The sequence below is a fragment of the Acartia tonsa genome, chromosome 9, assembly GCF_053477335.1.
Source record: "Acartia tonsa isolate MP-2025a chromosome 9, ASM5347733v1, whole genome shotgun sequence".
NCBI lineage: Eukaryota > Metazoa > Arthropoda > Copepoda > Calanoida > Acartiidae > Acartia > Acartia tonsa.
This window is the reverse complement of record NC_137268.1, coordinates 8,346,595-8,353,043: the sequence shown is the minus strand read 5'-3', so window position 1 is coordinate 8,353,043 and position 6,449 is coordinate 8,346,595.

The window sequence follows — 6,449 nt, the reverse complement described above, 5'->3', positions numbered from 1 at the left end:
ACAAATGTACAGATTGCAAACTCGAGGACCACACCACTGTACATGTTTTTAATTGCTCGACAAAACCTACATGGTTAACCCCCACAAATCTATTAACGAAGACTAAAAAATGTGCGGAGTTTCTTGGTATATTGAATGACGAGTCTAGCTCCTGATGGCTAAAACAACAACATAAAAAAATTAGCAATCTTTTTTAAATAGTAGTAGAGAAAATTAAAAATATTTGAGAAACAAAAGCTATTTTATCCCACTTTAATAGTCTCAAATTTTAAAATAGCATAATAAACACCAAAGATATGTGGAAAAAAAGTGAAAATATTAAAAGCAGCTAAAAAGCAGTAGGACAGCCATGGATGTTGTCAAGAAAAATCAGAGGTGTTGCTTTATTAGCGGCCGAGAAAATCTACTACTTCATGTCCGAGGCACTGACATTTGGAATTATAGAGTATCGTCTCTACTAATAAGCTATGGACTTGGGAGTATAGTTGATAACTCAAAATAATTTCCAAGATGTTGGATTATAAAATTCTTTTTGGTTTGTTTTACCATGGTAACTTGGTCTTGTCTTTTGACAAGGATGATAACATCCACAAAAAAATGCCAATTTTCTATCGTATTATATAAAGTAGTAAGTTTTTTTTGTCTCAAGCTTAATATTTAAATAACTACGTAACGGAAATAGTTCTTTCTTTTAGGGCACCTTTTTATGGTCTCAGGATTTTGTTATTTTTGTTATATAAGCCGTGGGATGGTTTTAGGATATTTTTCTGTCCATATCTTACCTCTTTAAAGAGTCTCTATCAAATTTCACAATGTTCACAAAGACGTAATCAATGTTATGCACAGGGGTCAGACGGACTAACAAATCGAAGAATATCCCCGTTTTCCAGAATAATTGTGCTTGCAACCAGGGAGGGCAGGACTGTTTATTGCACTAGTCCCCAAAGTTTTATAATAACGTTAGCCTTAAAACATTGGGGACTTTTATGAAAATATGATTGGTTGTTTTTTTAAGTTGAGTTTTAAAATGTTCTCAACCACTTATTGTAACCTACAGAAGGTATAATTTTGTGTACCATCATTAGGATGTACATCAATTTATCGACTATTGTCTTATCCCTTTAGATCCCTGACTTGCAACAACGTTATAACTTTGTTTGTAGAAGAACGGGAAAAATTTTGTCAAAGTTTAATTGAATGAATTCTTCTTTTGTCAGGGATTTAGGGTTATGTATTGAAATTATGGTTTTTAGAAAACATAAATATTAGAGTAAAACACTAGAGGGAGAAGGTGTTTGTGGGAGGGGGGGAGGGGGTGTAGTACAACTCCCCCTGGATTAGGATTAAGGCATAAGTTACTTAATTCAACTGCTAATATTTAAAAAATAAGATAATTGAACAAAAACTTAATGAAATGTTTCTTTCATTTGCCTAGTTTAGTACAGAGACCCCTTCTCCATTATTTAAAATAAATTGAAGGTAAGGAACGGTGTATGTTTATCATGTGTCAGGTAAGGTTAGGTTAGTTAGATTTGGGTACAAGGTAGCCCTGCAGGCCCTTTTATCCATACATTAATCCTGCAATGATGCCCTAAGGTACGCAATTGAATGCAGCAAAGCAATGCTATTTTCTCTGACGTTGTACTTTTACACTTTTTGGACCAGGGACCCTAAGGTATATTGCATTGGGCAAAAAACTGTTCTGTCACTTTTGTACAACAATTGATGTAGGATATACGTGAATATATTAGAAATATATTAGAAAGTCTGAAAGGTCAAACCATTACCAACAGACTGACGTGCCAAGTAAATTATGTACTGGATGCTCATCAATACTTTAAATCTTACCAAAAAGTATTTATTTGGTTATATAAAATATCAGCTGAGAACTTCACCTTAATTCAGACAGACGGAAAGTCCTTTCATTTTTTTTAAAGGCCAAAAAAATTAAAGCAACTGTTTTAATTTGCCGAAAAATTTGAATCGATCTATTTTTTCTTTAGTTGATGTATCCCTCAAATCCTTTCAACAAGCAAAGCAATTACATGTTAAAAAATTGTTGAAACATTTGACGACAGATTTCATACTTTTGTTATATAGTTTTTCAGGGCAAATATACTTTCTACAAGTTAGGTAAGTACGTCATGATATAGGATAGTGTATCGCATCGTATTATAGAAAGATTTCCGCGGATATTACAATGAAAAATTATATATTTAATCCATTTTTGTTAGATTCGAGGAGCCGAAGGCCCTGGCTAACAAAACAAGTGTTTCTTTTTTTATGTCTGTAGCTTAACTACCGAACACATTGAGTTCTCCATTTTAGGGAATCTTCACAGTACTAATAGGTTAGGCAATTCTATTTAAATTTAAATAGGATGGTTAAGGTTTTGCGCTACTTTTATGTCCTTCCCTATTATGTCGAATATAGATCCCTTAGATCTTAAGGGCACAATCGGATAAATCCGTCTTGAAGGGGAAGTGTCATGTTTAAAATCACAAAACACCCCCCATTTCCACTTCCAAAAAATGAGTAGTGTATTTAACTGTTTGTAAAAGGGCTGCGAGCATTTAATTGAAGTGACATCTCCTATCCTGCACGCCCCGAGTGTTAATTCAGTCTATAAAACTAGCGGCTTCGCCCCTAGCATTTAGGGGCTTTGCCCCAAGAGGTTTGATCAACCTAAATTTTCGTATTTTAGAATTAAAAGAAAAATTTAAAAAGAATTTTTTTTTTGGGGGGGAGGGGTATTTTTCAGTTGGGGGGGAGGGTTGAGGGTGTCAAACTCCTCAAGAAAATAGTTATAAACCTCCCCGGGACATATGAGAAGCTAACCTGTAATGGAGAACCCGATCGGTTCAGCGGTTAGCGAGATCCTTTGGGACAGACAAAAAACGCTTACTACTTTATATAATAGGATTGTTGCTTATCTATATATATCACATAACAACAAATAATAAAAATGTGACAACAAAAATAAAATTGGATAAACCACATGTGATAACGAATAATCAGGGATCTAAAGGGATAAGACAATGCCCAATAAATTGATGTACATCTCCAATGATGGTAAACAAAATTTCACATTAGTGTTTAAAACTTTTGGGCACTCAATTTAATGAACCAACCAATCAAAATTAAACAAAAGTCACCAAAGTTGATAAGCCAACGAATAAGAAAACTTTGGGGACTAGCGTAATAAACAGTCCAATGTCCCCTCCCGTCCTGACAAAACACACATTTACAAACAACATAATCACATTCAAAACAAGGATAACAACATCCATTACAAACTTATACAGTTTGGAAAGCTGGTGCTTTTATGATTAAAATTATTGTGTTAAAGAAGTCCTAATTGTTCAAAATTGAACAATATTTTGACTTCATATAAAATAAAGATTAACGATCTATGAAATAAGTTTCAAATCAACACTTTTTGGTTACTATTAATGAAATAGAATTAGAGTAAATCACTAGAGGGGGGAGTGGTTAAATATGGTATGTACACATGGTCCCATACCAAGGACCTTGTGCCGACTTTCATTTGGGTCTTTGAAAATCAACCAATAGTGTCCGGAATATTAACACAGCCAAGTAGCAGAAAAAAATTTGCTAGCATACGAAAAAGGTCCTAGGAAAAGTGGGGCAGGTAGTTAACTGTTTATACATCTATACCATAGATCAATTGTAGAAATTATTGGTCCAGCAGTTACCGTGATTGTTCATTACACCGAGACAGACAACATCCTGTTACTTTTTTATATGAGGATATATTTGCAGAAACGATGACACACTCGAATGCATATGTATCAATCCTGTTTTGCTTAAAAACTAATTGTTGAGTAGAATTTCATAGAATGCATAAACCTTAAGGTATTTAAAAGGACTTACAATAAAAGATTCAATATGGTTAATAATATTTTTGGGTATAGTCCTTTCCATGACATCGCTCCATATGGGGCGATGATTTTCTATAGCTCCTTCAAGGAGCTATAGCATAGCCTCTTATCATATGGAGCGATGTGATAGCCCCTTTTAAGGAGCGTTCATATCGCCTCTTATGATAAGAGGCTATGCTATAGCTCCTTCATGGCCTCTTAATAGCTCCTTTGAAGGGGCGTTAATATCGCCTCTTATGATAAGAGGCTATACTATAGCCCCATGATGGCTCCTTCATAGCCTCTCCATCGCCCCTCCATAGTCCTTTACCTCCAGTGCCCCTTCATCGCTCCTTCATCGCCCCTACATCGCTCCTTCATCTCTCCTTCTTGAAATTTATATTAAATTGTACTTTGATGGCCCCTACATCGCCCCTACATCGCCCCTACATCGCTCCTTCATCTCTAATTCTTGAATTTTATATTACATTGTACTTTGATGGCCCCTACATCGCTCCTCCATCGCCCCTACATCGCTCATACATCGCCCCTACATCGCTCCTTCATCTCTCCTTCTTGAAATTTATATTACATTGTACTTTGATGGCCCCTACATCGCTCCTCCATCGCCCCTTCATCGCTCCTCCATCGCCCCTACATCGCTCCTTCATCTCTCCTTCTTGAAATTTATATTACATTGTACTTTGATGGCCCCTACATCGCTCCTCCATGGCCCCTTCATCGCTCCTACATCGCCCCTACATCGCTCCTTCATCTCTCCTTCTTGAAATTTATATTACATTGTACTTTGATGGCCCCTACATCGCTCCTCCATCGCCCCTTCATCGCTCCTACATCGCCCCTACATCGCTCCTTCATCTCTCCTTCTTGATATTTATATTACATTGTACTTTGATGGCCCCTACATCGCTCCTCCATCGCCCCTACATCGCTCCTCCATGGCCCCTACATCGCTCCTTCATCTCTCCTTCTTGAAATTTATATTACATTGTACTTACTTTGATGGCCCTTACATCGCTCCTCCATCGCCCCTGCATCGCTCCTCCATCGCCCCTACATCGCTCCTCCATCGCCCCTACATCGCTCCTCCATGGCCCCTACATCGCTCCTCCATCCCCTTACATCGCTCCTTCATCTCTCCTTCTTGATATTTATATTACATTGTACTTTGATGGCCCCTACATCGCTCCTCCATCGCCCCTACATCGCTCCTCCATGGCCCCTACATCGCTCCTTCATCTCTCCTTCTTGAAATTTATATTACATTGCACATTGGGGCAAATCAACCAAAAAGGGGATTTAATTATTTAGTACCCTTAAAATTCATCTCACAAAAATTTCATTTTATACTTTTTTGTTGGTAATTTAACAACAAACAAATTTGCTTTTATGTTTTTTTCTGTCATTTAAAAGAAACATGGAGATAAAGGTCATTTTATGAAGGAAGATAGAAAATTACCAGATTAACCCCTCCCGAAAATAGCCCCCTCCTTACCCTATCCATCAATCTATCCATCAATCTATCCATATATCTATCCATCTATCTATCCATCTATCTATCCATCTATCTATCCATCTATCTATCCATCTATCTATCCATCTATCTATCCATCTATCTTTCCATCTATCTATCCATCTATCTATCCATCTATCTATCCATCTATCTATCCATCTATCTATCCATCTATCTATCCATCTATCTATCCATCTATCTATCCATCTATCTATCCATCTATCTATCCATCTATCTATCCATCTATCTATCCATCTATCTATCCATCTATCTATCCATCTATCTATCCATCTATCTATCCATCTATCTATCCATCTATCTATCCATCTATCTATCCATCTATCTATCCATCTATCTATCCATCTATCTATCCATCTATCTATCCATCTATCTATCCATCTATCTATCCATCTATCTATCCATCTATCTATCCATCTATCTATCCATCTATCTATCCATCTATCTATCCATCTATCTATCCATCTATCTATCCATCTATCTATCCATCTATCTATCCATCTATCTATCCATCTATCTATCCATCTATCTATCCATCTATCTATCCATCTATCTATCCATCTATCTATCCATCTATCTATCCATCTATCTATCCATCTATCTATCCATCTATCTATCCATCTATCTATCCATCTATCTATCCATCTATCTATCCATCTATCTATCCATCTATCTATCCATCTATCTATCCATCTATCTATCCATCTATCTATCCATCTATCTATCCATCTATCTATCCATCTATCTATCCATCTATCTATCCATCTATCTATCCATCTATCTATCCATCTATCTATCCATCTATCTATCCATCTATCTATCCATCTATATATCCATCTATCTATCCATCTATCTATCCATCTATCTATCCATCTATCTATCCATCTATCTATCCATCTATCTATCCATCTGTCTATCCATCTGTCTATCCATCTATATATCGATCCATCTATCTGTCCATCAACTATTCATCTCTTTATCCATCAACTATCAATTTATCCATCCATCAATCTATC